The sequence below is a fragment of the Rattus norvegicus genome, chromosome 10 (assembly GCF_036323735.1).
Source record: "Rattus norvegicus strain BN/NHsdMcwi chromosome 10, GRCr8, whole genome shotgun sequence".
In the NCBI taxonomy this organism is placed as follows: Eukaryota; Metazoa; Chordata; class Mammalia; order Rodentia; family Muridae; genus Rattus; species Rattus norvegicus.
The window spans coordinates 5131669-5155116 of record NC_086028.1 but is presented as its reverse complement, the minus strand read 5'-3'; the positions used below and the strand labels follow the sequence as shown (position 1 = coordinate 5155116).

Below are 23448 nucleotides of genomic sequence, written 5' to 3'. Positions count from 1 at the left end.
TTATCTCACCTATAGTCCCATCCTCCAGAACAGAAGGAAGCACTTTGCATACAGGAGTCGAGAACTCGCTAGCCCATTTCCACTGCTTTACAGCTGGGGCCCGGACAGTGATCGGGGTTCTGTGACCCATGCCAAGCAGGAGTTGAGACCATAGCTCAGCACGCTTGGGTCTTCATGGGTTCAGTCTCTCCAGGGCCTGGGATTGTTTTGTGGAAAACACCTCTAAGCCAGGATTACAGAGGGACATTCATCCTAGGGCTGTCTCTTGGGTGTACCTGGCTGGGCCATCTTGGAATTTGATCCTGAGCGCCGGTGTTTGCCCATCAACTCAGGGACACCTGCAATAGGAGGTTCAAGGTCACTGTCTGTTTCAGAGGCCAGGAGAAGCACAGGGTGGAACAGGCAGTGGAAAGCTCGGGTTGCCTCACCTTCTAGGGCAGGGCGTGGACCCTGTGGACTTAGCAAGTGGTGCTAAAAGTAACTGTAGGGCATGGAAGATGGGCTCCCGCTGTCACTCAAGTCAAGGGACATTCATCCCCGTGGGCCAGTTTCTCCACCATTGTGGAGCCTCTCCTGTCCAGGGCTGTGGACTAGTGAAGGGACGGAGGGTCCTAGCAGAACAGTGTCTGGTCCTCCGAGGTGTCAGCCTTCTGTGACTTTGTTCTTAGAGATATCCACAACAAAACCCTGAGATTACAAGCAGGTGCCACCACATTCAACGTGTGCCCAGGGTTTCTTGCAAATTTAGGCAAGCAATGTACCAACTAAGTACATCCTTGGCCCAGAGACTCTTTCTTATTAAATGTCCTTTATAATCCTGCCTCAAAAAAGAAAATGATCCAGCCAAGGAAAACATCCACCTCCCCCACCTCATGCCTCAGTTTCTCCACAGTGGAGAGCTGTGGGCCACCATCCTATTTCCTTACTGCCTTCAGAACCACGCTTTATGCATGCTGGATGAGTATCTAACCATTGAGCCACCGACCACATAGGCTCCTGTGCTAGTGCAGGACTTCTGTACCTCCACTCCGGCTTCTTGACCTGCTGGCACCAGATCCCTGCCCTGCCTGTTTCTCCCCGCTAGCATTGCTTCAGCCTCACCAGACCCTCCCAAAGAATCTTACGTAAAGTGACAGTCAAACTCTTGGCCTCCTGAGACCTCCCCCTTTTCTGTTGCTCTAACCACTTGCTCACCTACCACATTACAGCTCTTACTCTGGTCTGCAACTGACCGTTAGAAGCTGGAGGGGCAGCCCTGGCTGCACGGGGTCACTTATGAGTCTCAGTGACTGACGCTTGCCTGGCAAAGGCATGCATGAGTGGATTGATGGACAGCAGCGTGGGCAGGCATGGTAGGGGTCTAGGAATCCTCACTTCCTCCTCAGCTACTCTTGCTACCTTTCTTCCCTTCTTCCTTCATTTGAGGCAAGGCTTTAGGTAGCCCAGGCTTGCCTAGCGTTGCCCAAAGTACAGCAGAGGATGACTGTGAACATTTGATTTCTTGCCTTCGCCTCTCACTGCTAGGATTGCAGGCTTGTGCCGCCACATTCTGTTTATGCAATGCTGGGCATCAAAGTCGTGTTTTCTGCTTGCAGGACAAGCATCTACCCACTAAGTGACGTCTCTAAGCCCTTGCTTTTTCTTGTTTGCTTGTTTGTTTGTAAGGTTAGATTTTTTTCAAGCCTTATTTTTAATAAGGGTTCTTAAATGCTTCAATCTCCCTTTTATCCCACCACCTACCAATGGTAGTATTAGAAAAAGAGGTTATTAGAATACTGGGGAAGTGGACCTGTTTAGAAATTGTTCTTTGGAGCAAATCCAGTCTTTACTGCCAGGAAATGAGCAGTTTGGTTCTCAGAAATCAAGAGCGGCAGTTCAATCCACTCACAAATACTTCACGGATACACCAGCAGTCCAGATCAGTAGTGTCAGGGTAGCAAGCATGAATTAGCAGCCTCCACCAAGCTGACACGAATCAGCAGGAGCAACCAAGACCAGCAGGGACACCAGGAGAGGTTCTCTGCTGTGCCTTTCGCAACAAAGTGAAGATCAGCAAAGGCCAAGAAGTACTGCAAAGGTAGCTGTGCAAGTCCCAGCTCCCGCCCCAGCCACTGTCTGTTGAGTCCAGTTGATACTCCCTCCAAACGTCACATGTCCTCTCACAAGTCTTGCCTCAGCAGTAAGTTTGTCTTAGCAAAACTCCATGTGAGTCTGTATCTGCTGACAACACTCTGCCAATCAGTGCAATTCCACAGAAGCAGCAAGAAATTGCCAGAGCATCACCAGAAGTTTTTTGGTGCATTTCCCTCTATGGAATCACAACAAACAGAGATCAGAAATGAACCAATGTATGCTTGTTGTTAGCAAAGAATCCTTTAACACGCGTCCTTTTATGCGCTCACTTTAGCAAAACATCCTTTCTCCTGTATCTGCTATAGTGATTCCTTCACATGTCTGCCATCGCAAAACACCCTCCCACCTGTGTCTGCCCCAGGAAAACACCATCCGACACAACCAGCCTCCAAAGAAAACAGAAGTTCCCACTTCATTTGGTTTTTGTTTTTTTGAGAACAGGGTTTCTCTGTGTAGCCCTGGCTGTCCTGGAACTTGTTTCGTAGGCCAGGCTGTCCTCAGGCTCAGAGATCTGCCTGCCACTGCCTCCCAAGTACTGGGGTTAAATGTGTGTGTGCCCTCCCGTGTCCATGCTACCCACAGAGGCCATATGGATGTCTGTGCTCTGTGTTGCCACCAAAGGCCATGATGATGTCAGTGGTCAGCACTGTGACGAAGGGTCTTGTTGACGTCTGTGGTCCATGTTGCAGCCTGACAAGTCTGTATGGAAATCTGTGGCCATGTGGATGTCTGTGACTTTGTGGATACCTGTGGCCGTGATGTCCCTAGCCAACGTTACCATCAAAGGCCAAGTAGGTGACCGGTTTGAGCCGCTGCTGAGAGCCTCATTGGGGTCTGTAGTTCATGTTAGTTCCAAGGACCAAGGAATGTCTGTGGTCCGTGTTGCCACCTGAATCCATGTTAATGTCATGGCCCATGCTGCAACTGGAGACAGTGGATGTCCGTGGTCTGTGCTCCTCCTGGAAGCAGTGTGGATGTCCGTGACCTGTGCTGTAGCCAGAAACCATGTGAAAGTCCCTGACGAATGTTAAGGTCAGGGAAGCTCCTTTTGCAGTTGAGACTGAGAGACATTGAAAGTTTCTGTGACAATCTCTCCCCCCCACACCCCACCTCCATCCCTAGAAAGAAATAATCTGTTCAGGAAGCCATTGAAGAGAACGCCAACAACCGTGGTAGGGATGCTGAAGTGTAGCTCTTCACAGGTGATGGCTCCTGGTGGAGGGTGGGGAGGGGTGCAGGTGGGGAAGGACTCAGTTTTCTTTTAGGAACTGCCCACTGGAAATCTGACCATGCTCCAGAGAGTAAATTGGCAACACAATCTGGACTTGGTCTTCCTCCTCCTCTTTCTCTTTTTCTTTTGCTTTGGGGGAGGCCACAAGGGTGGAGGATGGACTGGGAGGACTGGGAAGAGAATGTGATTGGGTGCATTATGTGAAATCCTCAAATAATCAATACAATGTTGTGCTTAAAAACTAATAAACAATTTTTTATTTATGAATTATCCTGAAGCTGCATATTGCTCCATACTTTTTTTAAGAAAAAATTATATAGACCGGAGAGAGGGCTCAGAAGTCAAGAGCACTTGCTGATCTTGCAGAGGACTCAGGTTTGTCTCCCAGCCACTTGTAATGCCAGTTCCAGAGGATAGGATGCCTCTTCTGACCTCCTTGAGCATATGTGGTACACATGCATGTGTGCTGTCGGTCATACATGTAAATAAAAAGAAATTAAACATTTAAAATAATATCAGCTGCAAGCACACAGCTGGGGATCAGCTTCACACACTAACTTGCTTTGTCCTCATAGGAAAGTGAGGCAGGAGCTGTCATTATTCCCTGTCTGAGACAACCAGAGCCCCATGAAATCAAGCCACAGTCATACGACTAGTTAGTACAAAGGCCAGACTAGAGCTCAGGCAGGCTCTGCCCTGAGCAGGAAGCATAAGAACATTGCTTAAATATGAGGACCAGGCTTTGAAGCCGGGAAACCCCAGGCAAAGTGTCCACTCACTTCCTGCAGCCCCTGAGCCCTTGCCGGTTCCAGTGTGGAGCGTGAGCATTAGAAGTCACTTCTGCTCCCTGATGGGAAAGCATCTGCTACTAAGAGTCACTTCCCCAAAGCTCTCAAGTGACAAAAGAGGAAATGGGGGGAGAAAGGAGAAATGAGCTGGGCCTGTGTCAGTCTAAAACCAGAGTGCATGGTTTCTAGCAGAGTCGTGGGGCCAGCCTGGAGGCACGGGGAGTCACCCAGCTGGACACAGGCCAGGTGTCTTGCTTTTCTGGTGCACACGTGTGTTTGCTGAAGACTTGAGTGTACATATGTAACAGAGGATGAGTTTGAATTCTGACCCTCTCCCTTGTGCTTCCTCCTGAATGTTAAGATTGCAGTGCTGCCATGCCTGGCTTAAGTGGTATTGGAGGCTGAATGAGGGCCGAGTGCATATCAGGCAACCGTTCTGCAAACTGAGCCACATCCCTAGTCCTGTGTGAGGTTGTGTGTGTGTGTGTGTGTGTGTGTGTGTGTGTGTGTGTGTGTGTTATCATGGGGAAGTCTGTGAACAATTTGGGAAGAGAGAAGAGACAGAGGTAGAAAAAAGAAGGCTGCCCACCTCCCTTGTGAGATGCTCTGCTGCCCTGGGAGGAAGAAAAAGGCTGCCCAGGCCACTGTGGAAACACTAGGGAAAGTGGCCTCCTGCTGAGTCCCGCATGCAAAGCTTAGCTGGAAAAAAAGGAACAGGGAGCCAGCCTGTGAGTCGCATCTAACACCTATTCCCGGAGGTCACACCGTGGTGAGGCATGACATCACCAGGCCCTGGGGAAATCAGTGCCCTTTTTTGTAAACAGAAACAATAGAATTGGAGATGCCCAGATGCCCACTGGTGTCCTGAGTATCATCACTGCCTAAAATTTCTGCTTTAGTTACATACAAAGCTGTGCGTACTGGGTTACACGTAAAATCTGTTCTTCCCGGTGGGGCAAGCAGCTCAAGAAAAAAATTAGTTTGGAAAAAATGGATGCAAAATATCTAGAAAAGAAAGCAGGAATAGGCGGGGAATGGCTTCCTGGGATGGGAGGAAGGTGTCAACCTGGTCTGCATCACAGAACTCTGTGTTTTTGTTCTAAGCAATGAAGATGTGTTGCTTTTGCAAGGAAGGAAAGCCTGTTTGTAAGGTTTGCAGGACGAAGAAGCATTCTCCCCTCCATCGCTGAAAAGGACTCTGCCGAGCTTTTGGCTGTGAGAGAGGCTGACAGCACCTCCATTCCCCTCTCCAGGAAGTGTGCTGAGAAAAGCCTTCATTCTCCAAACCTGACCAGGTTCCAGCTGACCCTCCACGCCATCGAGGAAGGTTAGGGACATCCACAGAGTTCCCTGCACACAGCTGAGAGCGCCAGGCTCAGCACCAGGGTGACTGTTATCCACAGAGCTCATGGATGTCACCAACCACACAGTAGTCACCCGTGGGCGGTTGGCTTTGTTTTCTTTGCTTATTTTGCTTTTGGTTGGTTTGTTTGTTTGAGACATGGTCTCCTGTAGTCTGGGCTATCCTCACACTTCATCAGTAGCAGAGGATAATGATGAGTTCCTGACCCGCTGGCCTCCACCCGAGTGCAGGTATGACATTCGACACTACACCTGTTTTATGTGACACTGGGGATTCAAATGGGCTTTGTGCCTACTAATTGAGCCCAGTCCCAGCCCTGTTTTTTAAAAAGTTTGGTTTTGTTTACAGGGTTCTTATAATACAGCCCAAGCTGGCCTTGAACTTGAGATCTCCTCCTGCCTCAACTTCCCATCTGCTGGGTTCAAAGTGTGTGCCAACACACACACACACACCACACACACACACACACACACACACACGCACGCACGCACGCACGCACGCACGCACGCACACGCTTTTTCCCCTCCCTCCCTCTCCTCTCCCCTTTCCTTCCTGTATTTGGGGTGTTTTAGTTTTAGTTTTGTTCAGGCAAGGTCTCATTCTGCAATTCATGCTGGCCTGACATTCAGATTATAGCCCAGGCTGGACTGGAGCTCCACCAGTTCTCTGCCGCAGCCTCCCCAGCTCCAGAACTGCAGTGTGCATCATGCCTGACTTCCTGTTCTGCTTTTAGGATCCTTTCCTTCGGCTCATTCCCAGAAGTGCAACTGCCAAGAAGCCTTTGTTGTTCCCAGACAGCTGGGAAAGGGGCCGGGCATTTGCCTTTCCAAGAGACCGCCACGCCCAGCAGCTGTAAGATCTCTATCCAGGGATCCAAGACATCTGTTCTCTGGGTCAGGAACCAGAGTAGAGCAGCAAATAGAAGGACTTTCCCTTCATTTCCAAGAACAGGCGTCAGGACGTGAAGGACTACAGGGGACACTCAGCAGAAGCTAGCCAAAGGCCCCTCCTTATAGCCAGAAGGAACCCTTTCTCTCTCCAGGTGGATCCTGATCTTGGCCCTCCACACCCACCCTTTAGGGAAGATCGGATATTTCTCCTTGAACTGACTGTGGTCCAGGAATGCCTATTAACGTTACTGGCCACCATATTTCCGTAAGAATGTGGCCAGAATGTGCCCTACAGCTGGGTGGAACTGGTCTGGTGTCTTTCTGCTCTCCGGCATCTTAAAGACACCCTTCCCCCAACCCCAAGCCAGGTTCCTGCTTCCTGCTCCCAGGCAGGACCCCGCCCATTTCCTGGATGGATGGACAAGAGAGGAAAGCCATCAACTTCCTGTGTCCCAGCCTTAAGAGTATGTAGGCTTCTTCCCAGCCATGGGTCCGTGTATCTCAGTGGGCCAGAAAGGGAACCCAGCAGCTTAAAGGAGAATGAAAGAAACCACTGAGGAAGGAAAGGGAGTTTCAGAGCAAGCATGACAAAACGAAGAGCAACCAAGGAGGGTCAGGGCGACAGGGGAGGCTGAGAGAGAGGAGAGCCAAGTGCAGACATCACTGAGCTCCCCAGTGGCAGGGGGAGGGGGAAAGTGGAACTCCCACCTCTGAGGTTTCCCCTCAGGTTTTCACAGCCCCCTCATCCTGCAGCCTCCCCGTTAAGTATAAAGTCCACACAGTCATAGAGACTGTGGCCTCACTTTTCTCAGGCACCAACTTTCAATCATATGGGGTCTACCTATAGTTGCTTATCTTGTATCTTGCTTGTTGTGGAGTGCCACGGCCACACACGGTGCCCTCGTCCTCTACTCACTGTTCACCTCCCAGACTTCTGCTCATGGTGTATGCCCCGTAGTTACAAATGCCAAGGACCTCTTAGCCACAACAGATCTTGGGTTTGTTTATTGTTGCTTGTTTTTGAGACATGGTCTTACTATTTAACCCCGACTGGCCTGGAACTTTCTATGTAGACCAGGCACGCTTTCAACTTATACATCCACCTGCCCGTGACTCCAGGTGCTGAACTTACAGGGATGTGTTACCACAGTCAGCCATTTTTAAATTTCTCTTGCCCTACTAACATCATTAGTGTGTATGTATGTGAGAGTGTGTGTATATGTGAATGTGTGTGAGTTTATGTGAGTGTGTGCATGTGTGTGAGTGTGAGTATATGTGAGTATATATGTGTGTGTGTATCTGTGTGAGTTGTGTGTGTGTGTATATGTGAATGTGTGTGAGTTTATGTGAGTGTGTGCATGTGTGTGAGTGTGAGTATATGTGAGTATATATGTGTGTGTGTGTGTATCTGTGTGAGTTGTGTGTGTGTGTGTATATGTGAATGTGTGTGAGTTTATGTGAGTGTGTGCATGTGTGTGAGTGTGAGTATATGTGAGTATATATGTGTGTGTGAGTGTGTGTGTATCTGTGTGAGTTGTGTGTGTGTGAGTGTGTGTATATGTGAATGTGTGTGAGTTTATGTGAGTGTGTGCATGTGTGTGACTGTGAGTATATGTGAGTATATATGTGTGTGTGAGTGTGTGTGTATCTGTGTGAGTTGTGTGTGTGTGTGTGCATATGTGTGAGTGTGAACTTGGAATGCCAGATCCATGTAACAAGCAGAGCTTACCATTTGAGATCAGGTCTCATCCCCCAGTCTCTACCTCCCTAGTGCTAGGGTGACAGCTATGTGGCACTTGGGACTGACGCAGTACTTTGTGAAGAGGTTTCTGGTAGAGTCCCAATCACACAGCTACAGGGGAGTTAACTCAGGTCTTGATCTAGGCATCTGGCTCCAGGACCTCTCTCTGTTCAGTTCCTCTCCTGAGCTGACCATAGCATGGCTTGCTTTCTGCAATCAACTGGAACAATGACAGTCACACTAGGGCAGGTGGTCCACAGACAACCCGCTTAGCCTAGCTGGCCACTGTGTGGGAAAACTGCTAATTAAGGTCGAAATCTACCGTTGGCTAGATAGCGTTCTGGGGCTCTGCGTGTAATGGAAGACTTCTTCGTTAGCAGAGTTTCTCCTTCTCCACCTTGTCCGGGGAATTCTAACCCACCCGCCAACACACACACACACACAAACACACACACACACACACACACACACACACACACACACACATTCACTCACACATACCTCTACCTGAGGAATGTCACGTAGCTCAGTGAGTTTATAGGATCAATTTCCTTTCTCCTCGAAACACCTGTCCAGTCAGTCCCTGAGATTCCTGAAATGCTTCCCCATGTTAATGAGGCTCGCCAGGTACCTAAGCCTCTAGCCAATGACCTTTGCCCATACTGGACGTCCCTGCCCTCAGTCCCCCAAAAACTTTATAAATCTTCAATCACCCTAACCAAAGTTGATCTGACTGACAAGTGGTCGTCATTTACCGTACTCCAGGGGCTTCTGACCCCCTGGCCCTGCACCGTTTGATGTCTCTGCTTCCACCTCAGGCCTTGACCCATGGCATGCATACCCTACTGGTCCCCGAGTGGCTGGCTGCTCTTGAGAACAGTGTTTCCAGTTCCGGTTTGTTATTCTGACCCACAAGAGAACACTCGAGTCCTTCAGGCTTTCGAGAGCTCTGTTCCCAACATTAAACTGGTGAAAAGAAATCTCAAAGTTGATTCTGCTGCTCTTCTTGCTCATCCGCTAGAAAGCTCGAAATCCACCACACCTCCCGGCGTGCGTTAACCTGGGCGTCAGCTGTGCTGGTTTTACAGTTCTTGCCTTTATTTGTTTTAACCACAGTTTCCTCGCTTCTCATTGATTTTGTTAGTATCTTTGTAAATTACATTAAGCCCATGTCAGGAAGCGGCAAGAGCATAAGTCCATAGGTCATGGACACATTACAAACTCCCAATCACAGTCTGGGTCAGATCCTTCCTTAGTGTCAGGCAGCCAGCAGTTAGGGAATGTTTGCCCGTGGCCTTTCACTGATGGTTGCTATGAATACACGTACCACATGCTGCCATGGTGACCCAAGATGTTTCTGAGTGATGCAAAAGAACATCCAGAAGCAAAAGCCTGGGCACACTGAAGACAGGACTTACACAGCACGGCGGACCCTGAGCAGGGAAGTCTAACTGAAGCCACGGCCAGTGTCACTACACAATGACCCCTCCAGGTTTCTCGGCCCTAGAGCTCTCCCTGTCCTCACGCTCACGGAAACCCTGAGTAAAGGAACTGGATCCTTGCCTCTTCACTCTCCTTAAGTAGAGTTGAGGGAGGCCAGGCCTGTGGCTAACATCACTCTGCAAGTAGAAAACACAAAGGAAGAGAGAAAAAGTGGATTCAAGAGCAGCAATTCTTAAGTCAGATTTGTTTGTGTGTGAGAGACAAGGTCTTAGGTAGTGTAGGCTGGCCTTGAACTCCTAATCCTCACTGTGCTGGGACGGCAGACAGGTTCACCCAGGGCATCCTGGGAAGGACGGCCACAGCATGACCAGGAGTCTGAGCAGCCAGCTGGGGTGGAGATCCCAGAGACAGTGAAGACACCTACAACACTCTCGGAGAGAGCTCATGAGTGTATTGCTGCTGCCCACATCAAGTCACCACACTGACACACTGGTACCCTACATATGAGGTGAAACACTGATGTGTCTCATGGCGGTTTCCAAAACCCTAAAACCCCACACACCCTGGGAGAAAGAACAGACCCAGAAGACTTAGAGCAGTGTGTCTGTCTATGGGGACCACAGGACACAGGATTAGAGGGAGCAGTAACAGGACCAGGGGGCCTTTGTGAGACAGAGCCTCCTGGCAAAGAGCTGTGGAGCTAGTTGTGCCATCCTGAAAAGCAACTGTCTGCCTATTCATTTTTGGAAAAAAAAAAGGCAGGACAATTTTATTTGGAGTTAAGCAACAGTACAGATTAAAGAAAGATTGGTAACAGGCCATGTCAGGGAGGAGACTCAAGGGCTTGCTGTCATTTTAAATGGGTAAATTGTCTCTCAATAAAGCTATAGAGTTTTCTCATTTCTAATAAAACAAGGAGGTGAGAGATTATCCCAGGGCACTGGCTGGATGACCACAGGTGAGCCTCGACGTTTCTGTCTGTAGATGGGCATGAAGTGGCTCTAGAAGACAGGGTTGGGGTATGGGGTGTCCTGCCAGAGCCAGTCTGAGATGTCTCTGGAGCTGGGGTCCAGCTTGTGGATGTGTCCTTTCTGCTACCCCTTTCTTTGCCTGAATTCTGCCAAAAGGACACTAAAGCCTTCGCTGTGTCCGAGTGCCAGGCCGTGATCCATGCTCCAAACTCAAGTATGGCCCGCCATTCTAGTATTAAGATAACAACAGTGTTCAGGCATTGCAAGGCATTCCTGTAAACTGAGCACTCAGGAGATGACTCAGAAGGGCTGCTGTGAGTTTGAGGGCTGGGCTACGAAGTGAATTCTAAGTCAGCCAGGGCTACCCAACAGGACTTTGTCTCTAAAAAAAAAAAACAAAAAAACAAAAAAACCCTACCTAACTAACTGACTACATAAATAGATGAATGAATGAATGAATGAATGAATGAATGAATGATGGCAAGTGGTCCTCCAAGTCTGTTCCCACTGCTAGTGTTGGTTTTGAGGATCTTAGGGTACCACTAATGACTGTCACTAATCCTGCATGGTAATCCAGGCTGGCGGGGCAGTGTGCTGGGGACCCACAAAGAGGCAAGTATGCAAGAAGCTATGCTCATACAATGGCCCTTCAGAAGCTGGTCCCCGGGGAAGGCAGAGGATCTCAATCAACAAGGCCGAAGAAAGAAGAGTCTGTCTCCATCTGGGCCCCACCCCCACAGCCACAGGGCCAAGAATGCAGCCAACATCTATTAAGTTTCTAAAATTATGCCTAGGCTGGGGGTGGGCACAGCTGAGGATTGGAAGAGGAAGTAGTGGATGGTGGGTAGGCTTGCAAGCTGGCCCCTCCAGCATTAGGTGAGTGCTGGGTAGCATGCAGGGAGCATGGGCTGGCTGCCTACGATGTCACAGAAACCAAAAGCCTTCTGTGCATGGCCACCTCAGGCAAGTTAACTCTGTCACTGCCCTCTCAGCTCACTGCAGGTTTCCACAGAACAGAGGAGGAGTGGGAGGGTGTCCTCTAGCTGCCCCATTGAAGGAGAAAACAGTATGGAAAAACCAGTGAGTGCCAGCAGGGTCACTCTGCTAGATCGTGCAGGCTGTATATTACACACCTGCAGGGGGTACTTTTCTCTGTAAAACTACAAACCTGCTCACAGTATCCCATAATATCCCACAGGGTACCAGGTGCCCTGTGGCCAGGTTCCCGCTCTTTCCTGGGTCTGTGAGAATGTGGCCCAGTGGCCAGGTATTCGGAAGACTAACCTCAAACGAGTCCTTATCCACGTGCCCAAACCCTCTTTCCCTCACTGGATAAGATGGCAGCAGGCAAGTTCAGGGAGGTCCTCCAGCTGCAGGGCAGTCTGTCTCTTGGCATGTTGCACGGTTCAGTCTGCTGCGACTGCTGATGGTGTGCACACAGCCATTCTTTCCCATGGTTAAGGTCTTAGGGTACATACAGAACAAGGGGCTGCACTGGCGTGGCTTCCCTTCTGAGTGCCATCAAACCTGTTCTCATTTGTCCTCCCCCCTCGCTGCCCTCCTCCCCCACCCCTCCACCGAGTCACTTTCTTCTTCCGAACAGTGTTCCCTTTACCCTCCAGCCACTGGGGATCCATCACCCTGCTGCCCCCTTCCCGGAGATCTCTTCCTCCCTCTTCTCTCCTTTTCCCCTTTTCCCAGCCAGCAAACATACATGTATAAGTAGAGACATAAACACACACATATAGAAAGGCATACATGCACACGTATATAGATAGGGATATGTGCACACATGTCGATGAACATACCCGCACACATATATAGAGGTATACATGCATATATAGAGAGTCATACATACATACATTGATAGGAATACATGTCCACATATAGACATAAATGCATATGTATATATGTACATATATGTATATTTACATGCAGATATAAAGGTAGACATACATGCATCCATATATAGACATGTACATACACATATAGGTAGACATGCATGCACATATATTTAGATAGAGACATATGCACATATAGAAATGGTCATACATTCACACATATATAGAGACATGCATGTGCACTTGCTTTGTAGATCAGGCTGGGCTCAAACTCAGAGGTTGCCTGCCTCTGCCTAAGTACTGGGATTAAAGGTGTGCACCACCACCACCAGCTTCACCAAGTCTTCTTCTCAGGAATTCACTGAAACATCTTGTGAAAGCCCACACCAGAGTCTTCCTTCAGAGGACCCAGGCTCCAGCTGTGACTACCACATAAGGGTTTTTAATACAAAACAAAAAAAAATAATAATAAAGTAATTAAGTCTGAAAAAGTAGATAGGTACAATACTATCCCTTTAATGAGATAAGGTTATTTCCCTCCCCAGAACCTGGGCCTCCTGTAATCTCTTAAAGCTCTGCAAGTCTCCTCGATTTCTGAACTACTCGGGGAAGTGTAACCTTCCTTCTCTGTCTCTCCTCTAGGCATGCCTTCAACGCCTGGGCTTCCTTGCTGTAAGGGTTAGCTTTGTCAGCTTGACCTCAACCTTGGTCATCTGGTAAGAGGAACAGCTGACGAAGTGTCTCCATTAGGTTGGCCTGTGGCCAAGTCTGTGAGGCATTCTCATCATTAAAGACGGATGTGGGAGGGCCCAGCCCACTGTGGGTGATGCAGGTGGGCCTGGGTGCAGTGAGCAAGCTATGGAGCAAACCAATGTCCCCTGTAGGGACATTCCTGACTCCAGGCTCCTGCCTACAGCTCCTACTGACTCCCCTCGGTTTCCCGACAGCTCTAAGATGAAGTAAATCTAAGTTCCTTTCCTAGGTTGCCTTAGGTTTGTCCGGCTACACGAGGGTGCCTGTCTGCATGTGACTGACCTTTGGGTCTTTGCACTTAACTCACATAGGAAGACTTCCTCTTCCCTTCCCCACTCTCCACTTTCCAGTAGCTGGGAAGGTTTCCACCTCACCTGCCTGAGTTCTCTTTACACTCTAATAAAGTTGTCCTCCGGCTTCTGTCTGAGTCCACTCTTAAACTCTCCTTCTAGTGAGACTAAGAGCCCAAAAGCACCCCTGCTACTGATTATCCCAGTGTCAGTCTTACTATATAGCCCAGGCTAGCCTGGAACTCACTGTGTAGCCAAGGCTGGATTTGAACTCTCACAGTAATCCTTCTGTTTTGACCTCCCAAGTACTGGGATTGCAGGCATGGTGGGCAGGGCACCACATATGATGCCTGTGGGGTTTCAGACCTGGGACAAGTGGCTGAGGTCCTAAGACAGTGTGTCTATGGTGAGAAGAGCACCGGCTGCTCTCCCTGAGTCCTGAGTTCAACTCCCAGCAGTCACATGGTGGCTCACAACCACCTGTAATGGGATCTGATGCCCTCTTCTGGTGTCTGAAGACAGCGACAGTGTACATAAAATAAAAACTAAAAATAAAAAAAAACAATTTAAAAAGTTGACAAATGCAAGTTATGATGGCTGGAGGACATGAAAAACGTAAATGGTGACAGGAAAGTGGTTTAGGGTACAGAAAAGAAAGGAAAAAAATGTGTCACTGTGGTAGTAAGACTTGCAGGGTGTTAATGCTTTTGACCAAAATCATTTTGCTGAAGCTCAAAGTCGTGAGCCTGCTGCTCTTTCTGCACCGTGGATTCCGTGCAGATTACAGGCAGCGTAATGCTAACATATCCAATGCTAACATATCCAATGCTAACATATCCAATGCTAACATACCCAAACTGCCTCTCCTTTCATGAGCTTAAGAGACTCGTGTAAGCTTCAGGGAATCCACTTGGTTCCACATCTCACAGGTCAAATGGACTCCGATAAGTACTGCTAATCAACAGCCCATCCCCCCCTCTGCCCCTGATTTCTGAGGGTGGGATCTATCCCCCTTTACATGGTCCTGGGATACCGCCTCCCCCCTCCAACTATCAAGACCACGTGCCTCAAAGTTTCAAACATACACCCAAGCAAGTTTTTCCTCCCCAAACACCTTAACTTTATCTCCTGCCCCTAACATATATACCTGCCCCAGCATTCTGTCAAGTCTGGGGTCTTCCTCAAGACCTGCCTCCAGGACAGCTCTGAAGCAGCTACCCACAGTGCTCTGGGCCAGCCTCACAAACTACTCCCACTGGGCCTTCCTTCACTTCCCTAGCCCCAGATGGTTAGCACCCAACTCTTATCAGACTTGGCCAGCATTCCAGCTTTTGGACCCCCAATAGCAGCAGGAAGTAGTCATAGATGATTATGTCATTCTTATTTATTTATTATCAACAAAAGGCTGGGACGTTGTGAGTCAGACCAGGGACAAGGGACTGAGGTGCACATTTAACCAAAGTAGACCTGGTCTCCAGGTTCTCCCAGCATCCCTCAGTCCTACCTGTTGTTACGGGGCATGGCTGGCACACCTCTCCATCCATGCTGAACTTTCCAGCCCAGAGGCTGGGCTTCCTCTCACCCAGACTCTCATCTCTACATAATCCACTCTTACAATCCAGACACTTCAGTTCTCTCCTCCTGCCCCTGCCCCTGCCCCTGCGTTTCTCTCCTCTCCTGTCTCTCTCCCTTCCTCCCTCCTGCCTCTGCCTTTATATTTAACTTGGCTTAAATTGGCTCCTTTCGTTAGTAATTTATCAATATCTAGCTCAATCTGACCGTCAGCTAAACAATTTCTAGTACCACATTTGCCTCTGTGTGACACATGATACACTTATAGGGCTGTTTGCTGCCTATCAAACATTCAGGCATAGCTGGGGGTCCTGTGTTTTTATTAAACCTAGTACATGTACACACATACACACACACACACACACCAGGGCCAAGCCTGTGAGGAATCTATCCTTGACAGGAAATAACTGTAAATCTGCAGCTATTTATGAACAAAGGCCCCGCTCCCCCACCTTGTGGAGACAGCAAGACACACACATGTAGGCACGCACACACGGGGCTCTCTGGGCTCGTTCTGTCCTATGGTAGTTGTAGAGTCATCCCCTGGACAGTCATAAAAGGTTGTTGGTGCCTGGCATCAACAGGTTCCTGGGAAGGGCAGGATGAGGACTCTGAGCCCACGGACACACTGTGTTCCCAGGCCAACCTTTTGTAGGTCCTGCCCAGAGCAGACATCCACCCTGGGCTGCTTCTGAAAGTCAGGTCATGTGACGTTTGGTAACACTGGCGTTTGTGAGGATCCACTGGAGAGGGCAGGCTCCTCCCCGTCTCTGGACTTGTGGGATAGAGGAGAAAGGAAAGTTCTCAGGTAACTCCAGGGCCGTCTCCGTGGCAATAGCCCCCGACTTAGGTGGGGACACCTGTGGTCACAAGTTACTGCATTCTTGTGGCCACGGAGCCCAGCCCAACATCTGCACACAAGGAAACTGGATGGTAGTAACCCCAGCTCTGGGCCCCAAGTCTCAGCAGAGCACACCCTAGTCACCACGCCCACATCTCTGTGAGCTTAACCCCAGAGGACAGAGGGACAGAAGGACATGTTTAGGGTATGAGTCATCCATTCCAGGACCCACTAGAGGCCAGGCTGAACCCAACACTCCACTGCTACCTCTGACCTGCCCTCCTAGCAGCCTCTCAAGCTTACACCCTGATGTCTGGAGATACACTGGGATCCTTGGTAGCTACAACAGCGTCCTGCACTGAACGGAATCAGAGCCTAGGGTGCCCTCCTCCCAGGAGCTCCTGTGACAACCAGACAGGAGCCAAGCAAGACACTGGCCCAGCCCCTTTGGCTGTCACACTATTGAAACAATGTTCCTCCCAAAACTGGAATTTCCCCAGAAATTTCTGGAGGAAGGAAGGACCAATAAGGTACAGCCTGAGGAATTTGTCTCCCAGAAAGAGAACTTCCGTAGTTCTGAACTTGTCAGACCACCTTCAACCACGGACTGGGACCCAGACAACTGGGAATGGGTGGAACTGTACCCTGACCAGGGATGATCAGCCACCCTGCCTCCTGGCCTGAGCTTTAAACCTAATCCTCAGCTCAGGATCCTGAGGGAACCTGGGGCTTGGGGGAGTCATCACCTCTTCCTGGCACGGCTTCATGGCCTCATCGTATAAAGCTCCTGTCTCTGCTTGCCGCTGTCCTGTCTCGTGTCTGTTTAATTGACCCGTGGAGGTTCAGCCCAGCACACGAGGCTGCCCAGCCTTAGGCTCTGACCCTGATTCCAGTGCCTCTAGTAGCCCATCAAGTTCTGTTTGGGGTTTTACAGTGCTGTGGACAGAACTTAGGGCCTTCTCCAGGTTGGCCTCAGCTCTGCCAGGGAGCCCGTGGCTGGACATTGGATCCTGGGCACCCTTTCTTTTTTTTGTTTTTTGTTTTTGTTTTTGTTTTTGTTTTTGTTTTTTCGGAGCTGGGGACCGAACCCAGGGCCTTGCGCTTCCTAGGTAAGCGCTCTACCACTGAGCTAAATCCCCAACCCCATGGGCACCCTTTCTTGATGATGGAGTTCCAGAAGTCCCTGGGGGCTGGCGGTCAGGGAAGGCTTCCTGAAAGAGGCTACTCTTAGTAAAGAGCAAAGGAGCAGCAAGGTTGCTGCCACTGGGGACAATGGTCCAAGTACAAATATTGATACTGTGTGCAGGCAATGAGCACCGAAGCACCACTGCAGATGCCTGTGAGTCCTCCCCGCTGTGAGTTCTCCCCGGTGCAAGTGCTCCCCCGCTGTGAGTGCTCCCCCGCTGTGAGTGCTCCCCCGCTGTGAGTGCTCCCCCCCCCCGCTGTGAGTGCTCCCCGCTGTGAGTGCTCCTACCATGATTAACTTAACCTGTCTTCTTGTTTACCAGTATGGAGAAACCCTGCCTCCTCCTTCCACCCAATCCACCTTCCCTTTGTGTCTGTCATTTTTTTCACATCTTCAAGAGCCCAGTCAGAGCAAGTCCCCTGCAGCAGTATGTGCATGCATGAACCAAAGGTTGGCGCCTTCCGGAGGACCATGCTAGTGACTCAGAGGACCTGGTGGCTCTGCCCCCATGAGCACCTGTACTCAGGTGCACAGATACATACATACACACACACACACACACACACACACACACACACACACACACACACACACACTCTAAGGTAATGAAAGCGAACCTTGCAAAGTCAGGTGTGATGGAACACGCCTGCAATCTCAGCCCTCAGGAGGCAGAGGCAGGTAGACTTCCCATCCCCCTGCCTCCACTCTTGAGTGCTGGGATTTCCCCACCTCTCTTCCCACCCCTCGCTGGGCCTTCATGGGACTGTAGCCACATAAACCAAATGTTCCAGATCCTGAGATGCTCTCTCAGGCTTACCTGGGAGCCAGAAGGAGTAGCTGAAGAGTCAATGGCTGTTCAGATGTAGACTGTTTATTCGGGGTAGGAAGGTCAGTGAGCCCCTCTGATTTTTCTTTTCCAAGAAGAAACCAAAAAGTAGAGGTTTCCTGCAAAATCCTCCAGTTTTTAGAACCTTTTTGAGCTGAGTGTGCTGGTGTCCACTTTTAATCCCAGCAGAGGCAGGTGGATTGCTGAGTTCCAGGCTGGCCAAAGGCGATCTTGTCTCAAAAAAAAAAAAACACAAATAAAGAAAAACAAAACAACCACAGGTGCACCTCTGTGTGTGTTGTGCGTGTGTGTGCATGTGTGTGTGCCTGTGTGTGTGCATGTGCGTGTGAGTGTGTCTGAGTGTGTGTGTGCCTGTGTGCGTGCCTGTGTGTGTGCCTGTGTGTATATGCCTGTGTGTGCATGTGTGTATATGCCTGTGTGTGTGCCTGTGTGTGTGCGTGTGTGTGTGTGCATGTGTGTGCATGTGTGTGTGCGTGTGTGGGCATGTGCATGTGTGCATGTGTGTGCACATATGCGTGTGTGCATGTGTGTGCACATGTGTGTGCATGCGTGTGTGTGCATGTGTGCATGCGTGTGTGTGTGTGCGTGTGTGTGTGTGTGACAGTATACAGAGGACAATTTGTAGGAATTTGTTCTCTCCTACCATGTGGGTCCCAGGGATCGTCAGGCTTGGCAGCAGTCACCTTTACCCACTGAGCCCTCTAACTGGCCCCACATTCTTCAAATTTTAAATGTGAGTTCAAATTAAACAATATAAAAATGAAATAAGAGCTGGAGAGATGGCTTGGTGATTGCGAACACTGGTTGCCTTTGCAGAGGACCCAGGCTCAATTCCAAGCACCCACAGGGTGGCTCACACCATCTGTAGCTCTAGTTTCAAAGAATCTGACGCCCTCTTCTAATCTCCACAGGCCACAGACTCATAAACACATACGCCAAACACTCAAATGCCAAAAATAAATAAAACTTCAGAAAAAAAAACAAAACAGGACAGAGCCAAGCAAATACACAGCAGGAGGCTGGCCAGCACTCCAGCAGGGTGTGAGGAGTGAGAAGTGGTCAGGGTGGAGTCACAGCGATGATGATTTGAGGACCTCGGTACAGTTGTAAACACGGGAGACGTGAACCACGCACCACTGCCTGCTCACTGGCCCAGCTAGACGTTTCTGTAAGAAACCACATGACCATCACACACGCACACCACCCACTCCAGGCTGTGACGCCCAACCCTGCTTCCTGGATGGACACCCTGGTTCATCTGATTTCTAAGCTTAAGCCCAGGAAAATCAAATGTGGTCAGCTGGGGCCTCAGGCAGGCACAGGGCATGAGAGAGTCATTGCCACGCCATACCACCTCCTGTGAAGATGGAGGTGGGTGCCTCTGCTTCTTTTCCACTCCCTCTCCTCTCCCGTTAGGTTTGAGTTAGGGACCAACCAGACCCCATTCCCTGTAATACTACAGATTCTTCTAGCCCCGGGAAGAGGGAGGTCCTGCGAGAGTTACGTTCTTGACTTTACAGAGAGTTTATGAAGAAAACTGAGGTAGATCTCAATAGGGTTGCCAAGATAGACCTTTTAAAAGTACTTCCATTAAATTGTTTTGAGTATTAGTTGCAACCATTTATTATACAGTATCCAGAAGATGATATTCAGAAGATGATATTCAAAAGACTAAAATAGCCCGCTATAATTTCGCTTCGGACCTGTAACATTCTAACTCTCCACACATGGTGCACACATCCTAGAAGCTGTAACACAAAAGGCATGTGCGGCTTCCTGAATGTTCTGTGCAAAGTCTTTTTCAAAGCCCGAGCGCCATGATAGCCCATGTTCTCTATGACTTATCCTTCATCTAAAAAGGCTGAGCTATCAGAAAGGCACAACTGGTTACCTAAAGCCACTGAGGAAGACATTTCTGAACTACATTATCAGCTGCCTAGTAATGTGGGTTCTAGTAGTAAGATTTCAGTGAGAAGCTGTAAGATTCCCCTAAGCTCAAACTGAACCCTCCCTTCTCCCACTCCCCTCCCTCCCTTCATCTACTCTCCCTCCTCACTTCCTTCCTCTCCTCTCGCAAAGACAAGGTAGGAGCCTCTTCCAGGACTGGTTATTTGAAACCATCACTTTCCCATGAGCTTTCCAAAATGCTGAATCCAAACACAAGGTGTTGTCCCCTGTGTGGCGCACACATCTAGACTCCCAGCACTCCCTGCTCTGTCTATCCCTGTGCTCTCTGCTGTGGCTACCTCATTCTCAGGCAGGCCTTTCTCCTGTGGATGCCAAGATCAGCCCCAGCAACCCCAGGCATGTCCCAGAGAGCTGGGCATCCCATGGAAAGAGCTTTTATTTCCCTATGAGTGTCATGTGCCTATGTTCCTGCCCATCTCTACAGTGACAGGAACCAAGCTCCTGACTACACGCCACCCTTGAGTCTGAAAGGGTCAGCTCAACTACAGTGCAAGAGGACATAGGTACCCACTGTGCCAGAAGGGACGCTGGACACTAACACGTGATAGATCGCTATTGCAGTAGGACATTGATCACAACTGTCCCACAGATGACGGACTCTTCCTTAAGAAAGGAAAGTGTGACAGATTGAAAAACACGACCACAGTTTTGGCAACCCTTCCCATTAAGGCCAGTGTCTTTCCTCACACTCTGCCTGGGCTGGTCTAGTGACCCACAGGCAAACTCTACTGGGTAAAGCCTGTGCTTGCGACACTGCAGATGAGTCTGAAGCAGTGGGTAGTGGCACACAGACATCATCTGAATACTCAGGAGGCTGAGGCAGGAGGATTGGTATGAGTTCAAAGATAGTTTAAGTAACAGAATGAGACTGTCTCGGAAAACAAAAAAGAGGGCTAGGTATGGCTCCATTTGTAGCGCGCTCATCAGGTATGAGTAATTCCCTGGGCCAATCCCAGCTGCATATAAAGCAGGCAGGGTGGTGCACATCTGTAATCTAGCACTTGGGAGGTAGAGAGAGGAAAGCTAAGAGCTTAACGTCTGTCAGAAGTACAAAGTGAGTTCTAAGATGGCTCGGGCCACAGGAATTCCCTGTGTCAGAAGAAGAAAGAGGAAGCAGCAGATGAGTAGAGAAGAGGAGGGGAGGAAGAGGAGGGAAGAACGGAAGAGGAAGGAAGGGGAGGGCAAGGGGAGGGCAAGGGGAGGGGAAGGAATGGGAAGGGGGGGAAGGAGCAAGGTTAAGAGGAGCAATGGTGGCTGCAGCCTTAGGTTTCAGCCAGGCAGGATGACAGTGCCTGTAACACCAGCCCTCAGGACAAGAGGCAGGAGAATCATGAATTAGAGCCAGCCTGGGATAATAAGAAAGACCCTGTCTCAAAATCCAGCGCCAAGTTAACCAAGAGTCTAGGTCCAACCTTGACCCTCTGTACACTGAGCAGTGTTCTAACAAGCATGGGGCTGTAGCAGATGAGAGCCACAGTGCACAGCAGCCAAACTGTGAACCAAAGGACCCAGAAGTGGGCAAACTACTGGGAGAATTGTGTCATGCTGCTTCATATAAACGGAGCAGATTGTGTTCCCCAATTTCCCTTATGTGCTGCCCAGTTAGAGTTGACTGGAAAAGAATCAAAGCACAGTGCACATCTTTGAAGGTCACGGTAGCCAGGAGTCATAAACCTGTGTCACAGCTGCTACAGGGGAACTGAGCCTGTAACAGAAGGCTCCATGTGGGAGCTGAAGGGACTTCTCAATGGTTCAGAGACAGCAACAACCTTCCCTTCCCATCATTCATCCACTCGTCCATCCATCCTTTTACCCACCCATCCATTCACCCACCCATCCATCCACCCACCCATCCACTCACCATCCACCCACCCATCCATCCACTCTCACACATTCGTTCAAGCAGCAAGCTCCTGTTGCTGGCCATGATAGAGAGCCCAGAAGTGGGAGTCAGTCAAACTGGATCTAATTTCAGCTGCAACATACACACAGGTTACCCAGCCTCTGGGGCCTCAGTGAATCCTGGCAATGGTCTCAGGAGGTAGGAATCTCAGGATCCCCATTTTCCAGATGAAAGAACACAGGCCCAGAGAAGTTGAGAAACGTACCCACAGTCACACAAGTCATCAAGGCATGGGTAGGATTTGAACTCAATAACTTTGTCTGTAGCTGCCAGTTCCCAGTTAAGTCCCCTGTGGTTTCCAGGACAAGGACAATGGAGTAGACTCCCAGAGCATAGAGCTTGTTGCCACAAATGGTGTGAACTGGTTCCCTGGCACTTGGCAAAGATGACTTTTCCAGGTGACGAAATTAGGGTTTGAGCCCTTCTTTCACGGGACAGGCCTTGGCCACTTAGAAGCCCCAATACCTCCCACTAGCCCTTTCCAGCCACCTCTACCCTCCTGGAAACCTGGGTGTCACTGACCTTAGCTGTGGGGTACCTGTCCTTCCTGGCTCAACGCAGGCTCTCCACCCACACCCAGCATGCAGCCATGACGAGTCAGTGGTAGCATGGCTTTCAGGGTCACCTAATACAAAGCCATGGGATCCAAATCTAGCTGGTGAGACTCCTGAGACTTACTGGAACTCCTGGGGACAGGCAGCTCTTTCCTAGGCCGGTGAGAGAGAAGCTGGGAACATGGAGGACTCATTCACCCAGAAGATGGAGGTTGGCCCCTTGAGGAAGCGCAGATCTTCCATTGCTGCCAGAGCTCCTGGATCTAGCCATGCCTAAAGCTATCCCATCCCCGACTTCCCATGATGTACATTCTGTTTGCACATGAGTCAATTTAATTCTGCTTCTGTCCTATACAACATTCCATTAATAGTCATCCTGAAGAGCCTGCTACAGTTTACACACACACACACACACACACACACACACACACACACACACACACAGAGAGAGAGAGAGAGAGAGAGAGAGAGAGAGAGAGAGAGAGAGAGAGAGGTTCTTCACTGGCCTGAAGCAAGCACAGATGCTGAGAAGAGACATGGTGCTTTTCAGAGATGTGGGAGGGGAAGATGTTTCCCATTCTTCTAGGGTGAGTCAGCAGATAAAAATGGAGTAAGCTGGTTTCCCAAGCAGGCCATCCTGCCTGACCACAGGGCTCACATCAGCACCAGCCTGCAGGGTGGGGCCTTCCCAGGGCTCCCACATTCTGCCTGCACCATCTCTCTGGACTCAGCCCCCAGCCTCAGGAGCTGGACTGTTTTTCAATTTCTCTGTTTTACTTTATTTTTTTTTGTTTTGTTTTGTTTTGAGACAGAGCCTCCTATAACCAAGCACACTGCAAATTCTCTATGTAGCCAAGGATCATCTTAAAGTCTGATCCTCCTGTCTTCTTTACTGGAGTTTCTCATCTGCTGGAACCGCATGTATGCCATCATGGCTGGTCTATGTGGTACTGTGAGTAGAGCCTAGGGCTTTCCGTATGCTGAGCTCTCACTCTCCTGGCAGCTGTATCTCCAGCCCGGCTTCCAGAAAATACCTTGTGCGTCGTCTGAAGTTTCCATGGCTGTAAAGAGACCCCATGACCAACTGGGAAGGAAGGGATTGTCTGGTTACACTTCCTTGTCACAGTTCATCA

The 23448-nt window shown here is 49.6% G+C and overlaps 1 long non-coding RNA gene across 3 annotated transcripts; it reads right to left on the bottom strand.

Annotated features, from left to right (window-relative positions):
- Positions 1 to 3543: 3543 nt before the first annotated feature.
- On the bottom strand, positions 3544 to 22750 carry LOC120095017 (uncharacterized). 3 transcript variants are annotated; one of them, XR_010055508.1, is made up of 3 exons: positions 22440 to 22750; positions 17861 to 18099; positions 3544 to 3830 (listed from the first exon to the last, which is right to left on the bottom strand). It is a non-coding gene; the product is annotated as an uncharacterized LOC120095017 (long non-coding RNA). The 3 variants fall into 3 exon arrangements; XR_005489992.2 differs by having other exon boundaries at positions 17861 to 18104; positions 22440 to 22748; XR_010055507.1 differs by lacking the exon at positions 22440 to 22750 and adding an exon at positions 18534 to 21662.
- Positions 22751 to 23448: the final 698 nt, after the last annotated feature.